Raw genomic sequence first — 16,302 nt, 5'->3', positions numbered from 1 at the left:
AAAAAGTTTTATTTTTCCTATCTGAGGTGGAAGTTACCAAAAAACTGGACTGTGATCTGCCAGTACACTGGATAGAAAACTTCCATTAAACTAAAAATCTTTATTTTCTTAGTGTGTTACAAGTAACACAGGTTAAAAGTCCCATTTACTTGTATTATATTTTTGATTTTCAAAAAAAAGCTCCTCTTTGGGTTTTAGAAAACGTTTGTTTCTTGAACACTGCTGAAACATTGAACAGAAATTTCTGTAGCAATCCAGATCTCTCTATACAGAGCCCTACCAACCTTTATTCTGTTAGATGAATATTTCACCACTGGAGACAACTGCTGCCCAATTTTAACATCACAGAGCACCTTCTTTTATCAAAGAATTAACATACCTGCCTACAGACTCCATACTGAATTGTCCACTTTTCACAAATACCTCCTAAAGATTGTAAAGATCTGTAAAAGTAATATGAGAACGATAGGTAACATGAATGGAAATGGGAGTGTATGAGTGTGCATGTATGTGTGTCAGTGCCACAGCACCAGAACAAGGATTAAAAGCTTAGCTTGCACTGAGAAGGAAGAACACAGGTCCCCGACCTCTGCCAGTGGCAGAGCCTGGAGGACAGCAGCATCACATCACATAGATCAGTCCCCTTCCCGTTAGCTAGCCCGCAACACAGCCTACTGGCATATATTTAAAAACATTTATTACAGAAAAACAAAGGAGAAACAGACGATGAACAGCTGCCTGTCCTAAGATTTATGGAAGCTGAAAACTAAAATGACCATGCCACAATGCTGGATGATCACTAAAGGATATAAAAGGTCATCCAAAAATTAGTTTGTCACCAGCAATCAAGAGGGACCCCTGAGGCGTCACGAGGATTTGACAGCTTTCTTCCTGTCCTGTCCTGCTCACAGGGGATCCTGGCCAACACACTTGGGCTCAAGTCTTGGTCCTTGTTGAGTGAGCGGACATGAGGCTGCAAGCAAATGACATCTGTCAGAGAATGAGTGATGACTGATTTAGAGATTGGAGAAACAAGGGCATCACCTTGCCCTTCTGTAGGATCTCGCACCGAATTTTGTTACACCGTTATTCCTAAAAATATATCTTTAATCAATGCTGTAAAATAATTCCACTGAATTGCTAGTTTCATTTTAAAGTTAACTTGAATAACTATTTGCTCTCTTTTACTTCTCAAAATAATGGATTATAATGTAAGAATGTACATGTTTCTTGCAAACCCAGCCATGTTTTAAAATCCCCCAATACCATCAGTTGTGGACTTCACATTTTGCTACTACTTAGATAATTATTTTAGAAAGCTGTCATGGGAAAAAAAATCATCTGTTTTTTCAACTATATCTGTATCATGTGGAAAAGTGTTCTGGGGTGAGATGGCGGGAAATGGAAAAAATATCTGATTTTATTCTTCTTTGTGTTAAGAATGAACTCAAGACATTACCGAAGGTTCTTTCTCAGGCATTTTATAGTCCCAAGTTAGTAATTTGAAAGTCTGTTTGTACAGTGAAGGTGCCAATTTTGAAGAGCAGGATTTTACACTAAAATGAAGACTCCCTCACCACAGAAGTCACATTTAATTTTATTTAAACATGACCTTCCTTAAGATTCCTTCCACTACAAGTGGAAGATGTCTTTTAGAGAATCACTTCCGCGGAAGGTTTTCAGGGTTAAACTCTCTACTTTGTGTCACGCAACATTTATAAGCACTGGTACCTTCAATTATACAGAAAAGCCGTAATTCTTTAAATCAAGAGTATAAATCATATTCACCACATTATACTGAAATCATCACCTTCGATCTTAAGTGGCAGATGATTTTTAAGGAGAATAAATGATCTTTACGGATTCTTGTCTTGATAGCAGATGCATGTTTTGTGATCAGCAACTGCGACGCCTGAGTGTGTGCAGCACGTGCTGCCATGCAGTGGTCACATCCTTTTTCTTCATTGCAACATCAAGATGTATTTAGCAAGCAGCCCCCACCTGCTTGTAGCTCCTCATTTTCAGCGCAGTGTTTGTAGCAGGACTGGGTTTCAGAAGTGCATATGAAGACCCAGCTGCAACCCTCTCTGAATGAGCAGAACTGCATTCAATGGCATCCTCTATGTACAAGTACACGCTGATTTTATGATTCTCTATTATTTCATGAGGGGACCTTACATGCTGCAAACATCTGCAACTTCTAGATATGAAGAACAAGGCCGATGTACTTGAAAATACCACACCAGGACTTCAAACACAGTGCATGATGAGCTGATTTGGTTTACAGTTAGCATGGACAAGCGTGTCCTTGCCTAGCCATTTTGCCAGCATCCGATGGCTATATTGAATGCCTATTTTCTCTTGTAATAGATTAATTCTAGAGACAGTGGAAGATCCCAGTACTTTACTACCATTATTAGCAGATGGAGCTAATTATTATTACCATTAACGCAGATGGAGCGCGCCGCTGAGGCACGGGGAGCAGCAGCAGCCGAACCCTGGCAGGGCTAACGGGCAGGCACCGGGGGCAGCAGGACGAAAAGGACAGCAGGGCTGCTCAGAAGCACGCCGGCACCCTCCGGGAGGTCGTCTCGTGGCAGCAGGAGGCTGCCCGGTACCACAGGCCAGAGGCGCCGCCATGTGCCCTCCTGCCCGCTCCCAGCCACAGGTGAGCGCAAACTCTCACCCATCTCCATGGTGAGCTGCTTCGTGGAGCAAGGCCAGCTGGAAACGTATTTTTGGAAGGTTGTGTTGCAGCCAGTTTAGCTTCCTGAGCTGCCTCCCTGCTGGCCCGGTGACAGGGCTGGCGAAACAGAGAGGAGGCAGGAATGTGCGGGGAGAGCAAGACTATCGCTGGCTGCTCTCGGAGCTCAGCTGGAGCGTCACGCCAAATCCCAGCTTCGTTAGCACAATCTGACCACAGATAAAGTGCCTTTCGTCCCTCCTCCTGCTAAAGTGTACCTCATCTCTGATAAATGTAAGTGAAATACATTTACTGCTACACAAGCAAAAAAATAGTAAGAAAACCACTTACACGCCTACATTTCCACTGTCTTAGGCTGTGCTTCTTAGAAATGCTCCTCGAGTTAGCCATCGCTCCCATACATCACTATTTCACTGATAGCTGGCCTGGGTTAAAAATGATCGTTTTCCTTGCTGGGCTATTCTTAATCTGCACCAGCTTCCCGATCAGGTTGGCCACGTGAGCACACAAGCAGAAGACAGGGGGTGGCACTGCTTATCCCAACAGCACCCCAAGGCTTTGAAACACTCCTGAAACTACACCCACAGATACACCTTTGTAGTTACCCTACTCTGTGTTGCACTTAAATAAGCGATCATACCTTGCTCTCAGTGTGAAGTCAGGGGAACAGAGATGAACGCGGATCGAGGCAGTCTGTTAACAGGGAACATGAATAAAGTCACGGTTCTGACCCATCTGTGGGACTCGGTTGGATTTTAAAGCAGCCACAACAAGGAAAACGGATACCCTCCCGATACGACAATATTCTGTAAGATGACAGGTAACTTTACTTACTGAATTTAAACAGCCAATTTGCTGCTTCAGGGGATTACAAGTCCATCCAAAGCATGATATAAAAACCAATTATTCATAGATTTTTACATCTACGGCACCACGATTGTGTGGGTGAAACCTTGGGTCTCTACCAAAGTAGCACAGTTGTTTTAAAAAAAAAAAAAAAAAAAACACAGCATGTAAAATATTTTGGCATGAAAACATTTAAATAAAAAGCCCACAAAGCCTGCTGGCACTTACTTTGACAAGAATGGAAATAAAAATAACTCACTCAATTCTAGGAACTAGATTTGTATTTTAACTTTAATTTCTAAGATTCAATATCATAAACTAGACTTCCACTACAGATGAATGGAAGCAAAACTGATTCAAACAGATATTTAATTGACTTCTAGACTCCCTTCCAGAATTGCTAACTCCCTTCTAGAGTTACTCTCTAGGTGAAAACTCAAAGCAGTAAAACATCTATACAAAGATTTGCCTTGTTATATTTCTCTGCTCCAGCATCTTAACAAATATTTCTTTTAACTAAGGAAAAATAATTTGTTACTGTTGTTGATATTCAAACTCCTGTGAAGTACGTAAAGAATCTTCTCACTCCTTACAACACATTGCAACTGCTCAGGAAAGCCCTGGGAACAATATGCAAACAAACCAGCAAAACCCCAAGCCAGTTTTTTTGGTGCATTTTGTTGGCTTTCCGTAGGCAAGGTATGGGGGCAGAGTCTCCAACATGCTATTGAGAGCAGAGAAATACATTTGCTTACCTTTTTGAAATAAAAACAATTTCTCTTCAGAAAAGTTCACAGGGTAACAGTTCTGGAGGCAAATCCAGATCTGTCACATACCCAGAAGACGACTACACGTCCTCAAAGACCAGCTTTCAAAGGTAGCGGGCTAAAACAATATAAAAAATTAATTATTTAACTACATAGAAAAGAACTAGCCAGTTTGGGTAAAAATGTAAAACTCAGCTAGAGAGACTGACAGCTGACAGCCTCTCACCAGCAGCCTGGTGCAAGCTCAGGAGTGATGCTTTACTCACCATCTCCAGCTGACAGGTACAGAAATCCAATGCTTGACATGCTAGGAAAAAAGGTTTTTTACGTAATACTTTCTCAGCACACCAGAATTCCAAAACCAGCTCAGCTGAAACAGCGTTTTCCACGGAGAGGATTTGTTTTTACTGGTTTTAACAAAACGCAGCAGATTAAAAGGTATTTCTGAGGAACTATTGCATATGTATTGTACTAGCTGAACACTGCCACCTGAGACCCCTGCACGTTGTTATATTTTGTGGAGAAACACGGTAATGACTGCTGAGGTGCTCTCCTGTGTTCAGAAGAGATGTGGGACACTGTCAGATCCCCGAGCTGTCCTATCCTTAGCAGGTGAGTTCATTACAAATGGATTAAGATGGGATTTCTGGATTTAGAAGTTATAGCTTAGTAAATATTTGCACCCAGAAATCACTGGTCAAATGGAAAAAAAAAAAAGATTGTTTACGCTTCAAGAGGAGATAACTTGATAGAACCTTTGAGAATACGAAATCTGTTTTTAAAAGCCATTAAGTATGAAAAACGCCAAATAATTAAACATGCAATAAATACGTGGTAATTAATGTCTGTAATCAACTGACAAGAAAACTAGTGGAGCTTTGATCTCTTGAGTAGCTCCAAAACCAAGGTCAGATACCTTTCTGAGTACATTATTTAGGCAGAAAGTTACCTGGTTTCACTTCAAGAGTAAATGGGTGAGATGTAATAGTTTGTCTGAACAAAAAGGAATCAGACCAGGTTCCTCCTGCCCTTAAGCAACGTGCAGCTAACAACAAATGCTGGCATTACCAAGCAAAAACAGAACAAAAGAGCAAACCTCTCTTCAATATTCAAAGGTATTTAGAAGCCATTTTAGAGCAAAAACTACAGACAAACTTGGTGATAATAAAATGTAATACATCCCTTCCAAGGCGTACGTGTTATCATATCACCCTGTTGCACGTAAGACTGATGTAAGCTACAGAGCATCCGTCATCCCACTGCCGATCCCTCTGCTGGGTGGAGAAGGCCAGCCGGGCGACCGCACCACCACCGCCCATGGTGACGGGAACAGCAGCAACCGCGGCCAGGGCCTCTGGAGTCCAGGAGGCCCGGAAAGCTCCCCGCAGATCTCACTGCCCATCCTTCCTGCGCTGATTTGACCTTTTCTCTCCCTCACAGCCTCCATCAACTTCACCCTTAATTTCAGTAAAGGCAGTTACGAAATCTTACGTGTAGTTCTGTACTTAAACAGAGGTTTTATCTAACACCCTGCTCCATGTAACCGTTCGAAGCCGCAACTGTAAGGACATCAAACATACAGCTTGATGTGTACAGGCTCAGAAAAAGCAAAACATACAACCTCTCAGGAAACTAGACAAAGACAAAACTTGACCCAGACAAAGCCTCCCGGGGAGCTGCAGCTATACCTTGGGTACCGTCAGCACGCAGCACCAACAAACCCACTCCTTTTCGTAAGCCTGTAGTATAAACGGTCCGCAATACTAAAAGGGTCAAGGGAATAAAATAATGGCCACTGACCTTGAAATAAAAGCATTTTCAAGACACGCTGTGCTAGAAGTACTTTAGTTGCCCTATAGGAACTGTACTCTAAGAGAGAACATTAAAAAGCGAGTCCAAAGGTCCTTACACATGGATCTCAATCATGTGAGACTCAAATCCTTCCCGCTGCCATTTTCAGGGCTTTGCTTGTAAACCAGGGCAAAGAGGGCATCTCGTCAAAAACTCTCCCACAATTCCTTACAAACCCAAGTCTATACAGGGGCAAGTCTGTGTGGCAAGGAGAGAAGGTAGGTCAGAAGAGCACGTGCCCAACAAACGTTTCAAAAAACAGCGCCTGAATGGCAAATGAAAAGGAGCGTGCATCACTGTAAACAGCCAGCGAGAACTTCAAGGAACAAACAGTCATGAGGATGGTGCAACTCCTGCCAACCAAACGCACAAGCTGCCCTAGCAGCCCAACGAGCTTGTAATTTTGGATATCGGCATGTTTTGGAGACGCATCAGGAAGCATGCTGAGCTGGTGCAGAGAGCTCTGGTCATCAGCTGGCCTGAAGCATCCATTAGTTACCTAGTCACAAAACACCAGAATTATCCAATTTGCTGGTCTCTGACGCAAAAAGATCAGTCCCTACTGAAGTCACCCAACAAACGGGCAGAAGCTGATCACCTGCACGCAGCAGGACGGTAATGTGGGCACCGCCGGCTCCCGAGCACTCCTGCTTCCCCCTTCCAATGCACTGCCTACTGGGGAGGAACCCAGGTTCCCAGTGCAAGCCAGTTTCAAGCAAGGTGGAATTTACACCTGGATCTTGCAACACACAAATATAGCATTGGATCCACTAATATCATCTCTTCTTCTTTGCTGTGGTGGAGGGGGCTGAAAACAGGGCTGAAGTATGATTGGTATCAGATCTGTGACAACTGCCACAAAGATTGTCATTCAGTAACGGTGGGGGGAAGGAAAAAAACACCACCCAAAATAGTCAAACAAATTAACAACAGCACAAGTATCTATATTATACTCTGCGAATGTTTTCCCATATAAATGTACCTATCTATATATGTTGAATAATATCTAAATAATTATAAACCATTAAAGGGTGCAATTACTATTTATATCTATTTTCCAATCTTAAGCTGCATCTTCAATTATCAGGAACTGATGCGTTCAAATTCCAAGTATTTATCTTTAATTGTTCTGGCTTCTCTAATTGATTCAGGAAAAAAGAGCAATATGAATGGCAGAACAGATGTTGTAACATGTGATTAACATCACAAGCTTGTCCAGTGATCCTGCGCAAACCATGGGGTTTCTGTTGTCTTCAAGCAACAGGGACAGACGGGACATTTCTGGGGAGAACAGAGGAACAAAATTCCTGTGAAATTCTGCATCCAAGACCACCCCTTAGTAAACCTACAAGTCAGCATCAAGAATTCAAGTTTTGCATAATAATCACTCCATCATTCTGAACTTAACAGTGAGAAGAAATTGCACAGGTAATTTTGCATCTTATACTACTCTGCACATCAAGGCAACAGTACCAATGCGGGCAGACAGAACAGGAGCAGGTTGAAAATTACCAAAAGCACATCTGTTTTACCAGTAGCAACAAATATCTATACTGAAAAGGAGCAAAAAGGTTAAAGGAGGTGTTTCTTCTTCTACTACAAGCAAATACTCATGTTGATAAGGGTCACGTTTTATATCAAAGATTTTAATGTTACAGGCAGACATTTTTCAAAATAAATGGAATTTGAAAGTTCTTTTAACCATATACTCAAAATTAATGAAAACCTTTTAAAACCTTAGAGCTTTTCTTAAATATCCTATTTTACAATTTGAAAAGCCACATTACCTTAATCATGTCCCAGGAGCCACACCTACGTACACGTGCTATAGGACTGACTGAAGGGTGAGGAGATGGATGTAAAAAACTCCAGTTTGCAGAAGAAATTCAGCTGTACTCTACTCACATCTCATTTCCATTAGTAGTAGTACCTATGCACCTCAACCAGAGCATTTGCTATTAGTTACATAAAGGGAACAACTAAGACCACTGCACACCTTTAAAAATAGCCAGAACAGAGTGAATATTGCTAATCAAAACAATTGCCTAGCACTCACTCAAGGTCACATTAAATATTGCGTATTAAATATTGGGCTACTGCATAAACTTTTACACTGCCAACCCCTGCTTGCTTCCCTAAGGAAAAAACAAAACAAAACAAACAAAAAAAAAAACCACAATAATTTCTTACTACTCTAGTGAAATCAGTGTCCAAATGACTCAGTACTAATATTTTCATATCTATCCCACTTAACTTACTGCTCATACTTATGTTGACACTGAAGCCCCCCCCAAAAAAATGCCAAAATAAATCATTATTTTTAAAAACTAAAATGGTCAAGTAGAGAATTACAAAGTGGTCATGAAAACAGCTTCATTATAACGTAAAGGGATATTACAGGGATCTGCTAAAATACCAGAATTTCACTTTTATAGAAACCTACAGAACACCTATAGAAAAGAAAACAGGCTGTAGCCTCTGAAACCGCTTCCTTTCAACTTATATATTTATATATATTTAAGTACATATAAAGCTACAGTTATCTATGCAAAGTGCAATTTCAAGCAACTACTAAATTCTGTTTAAATGTTGGGGAAAATAAGGTATATTTGAGTTTCAGGATCAAGAATAGTAATTGGTACGACTCTCTAATCTAGATTTATACAAGCAGCAATCTTACATTCTGCAACGTCTGGCAGTGCAATTTTGAACTTCCGCTCCCACAGCAGTAGAAGCATCAAAAAAACTGCAGAAATACAGCTTCAAAAGTTCCTAAATATTTAGGAACAGGAATGGCAACCATTTAGCCAGCACAGATTCTGTTTAAAAAATGAAATAAAATAAAATACTCTTACTCCTACAAAATAAGGCCATAAAACTTCACTTGAGTGTACAAATTAAGATTAAACTTCTGAGATTTAAGCCATTTCATTTAGCAGACAGAAGTCACTCCCAACATTTTGCAAGAAAAAAGTCAACTAGTGATGTCAAGCATCCTCCCAAACTCCAGCCCGAGCCTTATCCAACTCATCAGTAAGTTTTATTTTACATAAATACACAGCATGAAACCTTCGAAAGCTTGGCGTTTGCTAAACCTGAGGACTCATTACCAACAGCTGCAGATGACAAGATTTCTGTCCCCCTTCCCAAATGATCTGCAGCACAAAGATTAATTTAGAGTAAGAACATAAGCTTTAAGCCTTCACATTAATTATCCCATTTCACCCTGGTAATCAAGTCTATCTGATTTCTTATGGCAGCAGAAGATAAATGGCCTCCTTTCACCTCAAAATTAATATTCAGTAAACTAGAGGGACAGTAGTATGTTTTAAGAGCTTATTATACTACTTAGTATTTCAAGTTAAAAGGATATCTTTGAAATGATAACTAAGTATTGTTTGAAAATATTTTGGCACTGACACAATCTGCAAAGAATAGCCCAAGTTTTAACTTAATTATCCTTTTACAAGAACTGTGGTTTGAGAAAATACAACAACTTCATAAACATAATAATCGCTAAGCGTAATAGCCTTTGGCAGTACTGTTCCAAAGCAAGTTTGGGTATTCCAAGATAAACCATGACTCCTATTCTTTCTCTCTGTACTTTTGCAGTTAATATAGAAAATTCAAAAGCGAATGAGAATGTGTGTGTCAGACTGCACAAGCAAACAAAACGCTTCCGTCAAAGCAACACGTTACATCTAGCAATAACTGAATTAGTCAACAGCAACATGTTATGGAAACTGCAAGCCAACAACAGACTCTGCAAAAGCTACATTATTTTACAAAAGAGAACTAGGAAGGAACTAAAGAAATGTTAGAGCCGCAGAAGCAGTGTGAAATAATCATTATGTAAATACAATGCACTTGAATCCAGGTATTATATCCATTTATTGCAATTCCTTTGTTTATACTAGAAGACACTCTCCCCAAAACAAATCACAGAAGCTACCTATCCCCACATAATAGTGCAGAAATATTGAAAGTGATTTAGAACTAAGAAACACCATCATTAGCTACTGCTAAGACAGTAAAACACTGTAATTCAAACTTTATACGTAATAGGTGATATTACACAGGCTAACCTAAGTCAAGCACCCCCCAAATGTAGAATATTCCAAAATTCAAGTTTCTTCCTACTGATTCCCGGTCCCTTTTCTTTATCAGGTAGCATTCGATCCCCTGGGCTCTTCCACTACCTCATCTTGCCCAGCTCCTACATCTTTTGTTCAACCCCACCAACCTTTACACTGCTCACGTATGTGGAACACCCCAGATTTCCACAGGTCCGGTTCTGTATCTGAATCAGATGAATTTTCTGTAATATCTGATCACCATAACACACTCATAATTGGCTTGTTCTACAGATAATATGCACTTTTACACCATTGTACGACTCAGCAGAAATTATTTAATCCTTAGTGTTTCTAAGATTGTGAACCTGACATCTCCAGGCTCCTTCAAATAACCTACTCATTTACGTCGACTACCTGAAAAGTGCAGATCAATTTCTGTACATTACCCCATAAACTACAGTAAGAGAATATTATCTTTTTTAATTTAGAAATAAATATTGCTTAACAAGTATCTGGAAAATAACTAGAGAAGCAAGAACATTATGCAAAGCGTGTACACTGATGTTTCTTTGCAAGGAAAGAGGACTTTTAATTTAGGTTACTTAAGTTACCATATATATATATATGGTATGTATGTATGCGTAACATCATAAGTGAGAGGGCAGCAAAACGTAGTGCAGAAGGGAAAACAAACAGTCGGAAAACTTTTAAATAATATAGCACGGAACCACAGCCAGAGGACATTCATCCCCCGCTTCTGCTGTGCCAGCGGCTGGAAGCCTGTGGTATGCTGCAAGCAGGGCTCGTGTCAAACTCTGAAACCTGCCCAGTGCTGCACGCTGATGCAAATCTGCTGCTACAGCAGAAACGGCAACTACCTCCCCATCGACAGGAGGGTCACCAAGATTTTAGCTTATTTACAAGAAGGGACGGAAGAAGCAGAATCTGAGAATTTCAGTTCACAAGAAATGAGGAGCGAAAGATTAACCCTAGTGTGCAGCTGCTCTAAAGCAGCTAAGTCCTCTCTGTACCATGGAATAAAGTTACATTTTGTGTTTTAAAGCCTCCGTTAACTCAAGCAATTTGCTTCCCTGTAGGTAGCAAAAAGCTTAAGTTTATAAATAGCTGCTAAATGTTATTCTCAACCCAAAGCTTGCAAATGGAGGAAGCTTGTCCTTCAGTATCTAACTCCTCATGGCACGCCAGATTATGTTTTCTGTATTTTTCTCCTTCTGTGATCAAAAGTTTCCCTTATTTCAAATTGCACTCCCAGATATCAGGGCGGAAGCTGATCAAGCACCTTTGTTATCACCCAAAATATATTAATTCCTGTAGGTCATAACCAGCTTCTAGACACGTCTTTCAGGACAGATGGATCATTTGGAACTGTGCAGAAGGAAAACTCATTATGTTATCTGCAATCAGGAAGATGTCGGTGAAATACAAAATGTTCACCTCAGAAGCTTCGCATTTTATGGAACAGGAGGTAGAAGTAAACTAGCAACCTTTACAAATTGTATTTTAATTTAAATCACAATCTGCCTTTGTGCCCTCTGCTCCACCAAACAAGCTCTGATTTTCCTTTCAAGTGATTCCTCCTCTTCTCTGAAGTTTCCTCCCCTGACTTCATGGAGTTCCCTGGTTTCTTCTTCACTTCCCCCCAGGCTAAGCTCCAGAGCATCCCCGCCTGTGCTGCAGTCACAACAGCAGCCTCACCACCGTACTGTGGCAGCAGCAAGAGGAACGATGCTTCCAAAGGGAAGTCTTGGGCTTCTCACAGGGTACACGTCTGCCCTCCCAAGGAAACCCACCCTTCCCTTTCAAATGGCCTGTTCCAATACCTCTTCACACCAATCACCGCTAATGTACATTCAGCTTCTTTGTCCATAATGCACGTACGTAATGTTATCGGCTTTTATTGCCTCCAGGATTCTGTTCAGTAGTGTGATGGTCCACTGTCCACTTGACTGAAAGTCTGTAATGATGGAAAGAACTGCAAGGAAGCGCATCAATAATTTAACAACTCAAAATATCCAGTAAGCTTGACTAGAACACTATTAGAGTGTGAATTTGCACCAATACACTGAGCAGCCTGTGCTAATTCTTGCTGTGCAGGCTCTCAGAGGTAGGCTGCAATTCATACGCCAGCTTCCTGCCCACTCACTCTGCCCTGCAGACAAGCCCCGGGTGCGCTTTAGGTACGGCACTGAAACTCCGACCAGAAGCGACTCAGCTATACGACTGTCCCCGCAAGGGTTGTTACCGAACGGCTCTTAGCACATCCCACGGACTCTTCTGTAACAATTAATTACTTCGCCATGATCTCGATCGAATGCAGTGAAGTCACCCTGAAGAGCACCAGCTGAACAACTAGTTCCATACAGCCACACAACTCCTGCAGAAGCTTGCAAACATCAAACAGGGATCACGAGCACATCAACTTCGTTAACTTTCCACATTCTAACAGCCCTACCTCTGTAGTATGTTTTTTTTTTTTATTCAACCTGAAAAACATTAATTCTTGGCTGCTGAGGTGCTACAGTTTTTTTTTTTTATTATTATATCCACTAAACAAAGGTCAAACTGAGTAGAACAAATTTGTATGGCTGCGTCAATTTTACTAATTTTTGCAACGGATGTACTGAAGTGATAGCTGATTTCTTTAATCTCTGGCACATCCGGACTTTCCTACCGGCCACCAGATAGCCCCGGGAACAAGAAGTAATCACAAGTTCCTCAGAACTCATTTGAGAGTTTCTCCGAGAATCACCAGCGATGACACTTTTGGCAAGTTTAATTCCATGTGCAATGTCACGTCACTGCTACAGATTTATACCATTAATAGTGACATACCACCTTAGATGAAACACATCTTTTGGACCAACAGTAGCTTAGTTAGTGAAAGACCAAAAAAAGCACTAAGATATATGTATAAATAACACACAAAATCTGCACGAAAAATCCCGGAACACCACAAAACCCCCCAGTGTAATTCGTAACATAAGGTGCAGGCTGACCGATACACCATCACACACTTTTATAGGGAAGCATTTACACTTTTCCTGGAACTAAAATGAAGTTCTGGGAAGCAGCAAACAACATTTCCAAGGAAGGAGCTGATGTACAAATTCCCTAACCTCAGGAGGTGCCAGCCCTACCCTACTCAGGAGACAAGCACTGAACCACTGACGCTCAAACCAGCTGCTAATTGCTGCAGTTCACAGCAAGATTTTTGCCATTTAAAGCAAGCGAACAAAAAGGCATACTGTAAAATGATTTACAAACAGTTTGATCATCTGTGTACATGATGGTTGTGTAAAGCAAACAGAAGGAAAAAAAGTGCACCGGCTGCTTCAAGCTATGCTGTCACTACTTTTGAGTTAAAATAAAAAAGAAGTGCTGACATCCAGTTTAACTATTAACACTTCACCCAGCTGTGGAGCAGCTGGACAAAATCGTGCCATTCAGACTTAAAAACATACTTAGAGGAGAGTGTGAATGATCTACTTACTCGCTTTGTATCTGCACCAGCACAGAAGTTTAAATCTCTGTAAAAAATTGAATTTCTATAAAAATAACTTTAAAAGTAGAACTCCACAGTCCCAAATTACACACCCTAAAGATTCCTCTTCTTACGGAGTTTTCTTCTCCACGTCTCAGCTTGAAAAGAAAATGTGATGGGATTTTAGCATAGGGCAAAACCATCTCGGCGTCTCAGTTTCCAGGATTTTTACCAAATCTCTATTCAACATTTTTAGTCCCACCAGTAGCTTAAAAGTGATATATTCACAAATGCAGATTTGAAACCCAAAGAAAATGTAAATACAGTTTGTTTTTAGGGTTAGCCTGTGAGGAACTTGGCAAGAGTTTAGCTTTTAACATACAAAATTCACCATCAAACATTTTGGTGACAGTTTTAGTTACATTCTAGTTACAAATACAGGCTCACATGCTAAAGACCACACCCCCTTATTCTTTCTCGCCTTATTTTTAAATGCTTCTTTGTATAATATCCCTGAAGTTGTAAAAAAATCACAAAATCACCCACCTCAAAATAGCCCATTCATAAGGATAGGTAACCAACGATCTGGCCTCACGAAAATTCTGTTTGGTATTGGAATTTATACACGTAAAGTATGTATATATTTGTTATTATTATTATAAAGCATGTATATATTTGTATACATATAAAGCAAATTCTCTCTCAAATCACTAACAGCTGACTCACAACGTTTACTATTTGAAGTAATATACAAAAATACTTCTACTGTTCATCATAAACCATTTGACTTTATTATTCCGTCCTTTCAAGCATTCTTTTTATTTATTTATTTTGTTTTCTGTTCTGAAGTGAAGAATAGAAACACGTTTCTGAAGCTACGCTTCCTTGGTACAGCGCACTTGAGAAATAACGTATCATGTGCAACAAACCTAAAATCTAACTACTTTAAAACCTCATTAGTATGGTGTTTCACTTACTCCTCTTTAGCTGACAGGGAAGTTTCATATAATTCATTATACAAAAGTTTACATTCTTTTCAGCTCCTGGGCTGTGTCCAATTTTTGACAGTCTGGAAGCTAGCATTTCTACACACTAATGATGGAGGAGAACCTAAAGCTGAATGCACCCGAATGACAGAAGCGAGCTGAAGATTTTCTTTCCATGAAAGAATGAACGGTGGCTGTCCCTTCCCCATCCCCCCCAATAATTTTAGCTAATTATCAACAACAAAAGCCATGTTAACTTGCGTAACTCGACTAGAAGAAAAAAACCAACACATCTAGGTCACAAACTTTTATGTAGGGCATTGGAAAGCAACATGAAAAAACGCAGTCTGCCTCTCTCAGACATTTTGACATCTGACAGCAGGATTAGAGAATAGGTCTTACTTCAAATATGCTTATTTTCTTGAAATATTTCGAGACCTCTATGCAATCAAGCACTACAGCAGTTCATAAAAATGTTTAGTTAATTTCAGAATAATTACCAACTCAATACGTAGACTGGGGAAACAAATGCTCTTTTTCTAGCACAGAAGTTGCAAACTGCATATTCCATGTACAACACTGCATTCGGTCTGGTGCTAAAAACTGATGCTTATGGCAGAAAGTTTCATGAAAAGGCAACGCACAATCCGTAACGCTCTGCCCGCTCTGTCAGGCAGCGCCAGAGCCAACCCACCCATCGCTCCGCCATGACCAGGCATCCCGCAAGCAGCGCGGCGGCAGTCGGACGCATCGCCCAACACCTGGGTAATATCCCACTATTTATTAGCCTAAGCCTCGTCGACATTTAATTATTTTATTTAGAACTTTCCCTAGAATGCAGTACTTATCATGAAGTGCTTCGTTCCTGAAAGTCTCAGCTGCACAGGTTTACTCCTCCTCTGACATCCTCCTACTCCACGCTACGAAGAATTCACCTGTAATCTGGCTCGCCTTCATTCCCAAGGGAGAGTTTACGAGCAGTGAATTACAGAATGATTGGCATATGCTTAAGTTGCACCTTATTTTTCCTACATCCCTTGCTAAGTTTTGTCGCCTGGGGTTCAGCGAGAAGTCAAAACATCCAGCAAAATCTTACATGAATCAGAATCTAAATAAATAAAGAGTAACTCAAAACCGTGCTCCAATTTACACATCAATAGGTAAGAGTACTGGAGGCTCTCAGAGGTGACATGTGAACATGAAACTTGATTTATCAACTGTTTGTCAATTAGCTTTTTACATGCCTGTATTTGTGAGCCCTAAAACTTACAAATATTTAAACTGGGACACAAACAACAAAAACCTGCCTTAGGCTGAGCCCCAGGGTAAGACAGAGACATTTATGTCCTTGGAGGGGGAGGCACAATAGGGGACAGGCTGCAGCATAAATGTTATCAATTTATTTTAACGTCAACAATGAAGAGCGCTCAGAAAATGTGAAATGGATATGGTACTGGCACAAATCAAACTCTCAGAAAGGTTTGGTTCCGTTTTAAGTTCCATGCAACTAACAATATTAAGCTGCTTTTTACTTTTATATTAAACTATTTTAAAAACAAACCATTTAAAG

The 16,302-nt window shown here is 40.4% G+C and overlaps 1 protein-coding gene across 2 annotated transcripts in view; it reads right to left on the bottom strand.

Moving 5' to 3' along the window:
• Window positions 1-16,302, bottom strand: part of FRS2 (fibroblast growth factor receptor substrate 2) — a 55,797-nt gene that overhangs the window by 30,474 nt on the left and 9,021 nt on the right. Inside the window, exon 1 of one of the 2 annotated variants that reach the window (XM_035544206.2) lies at window positions 3,345-3,482. The exons of the other annotated variant lie outside the window; for it this stretch is intronic. The gene's annotated coding sequence lies outside the window, so the exon portion shown is untranslated. Of the gene's footprint in view, window positions 1-3,344; window positions 3,483-16,302 lie in introns of those variants that run through there. 2 annotated transcript variants of the gene reach the window in all.

This window comes from Cygnus atratus, chromosome 1 (assembly GCF_013377495.2).
Source record: "Cygnus atratus isolate AKBS03 ecotype Queensland, Australia chromosome 1, CAtr_DNAZoo_HiC_assembly, whole genome shotgun sequence".
In the NCBI taxonomy this organism is placed as follows: Eukaryota; Metazoa; Chordata; class Aves; order Anseriformes; family Anatidae; genus Cygnus; species Cygnus atratus.
The sequence above is the reverse complement of the archived record's forward strand: the minus strand, read 5'-3'. Positions and strand labels throughout refer to the sequence as shown.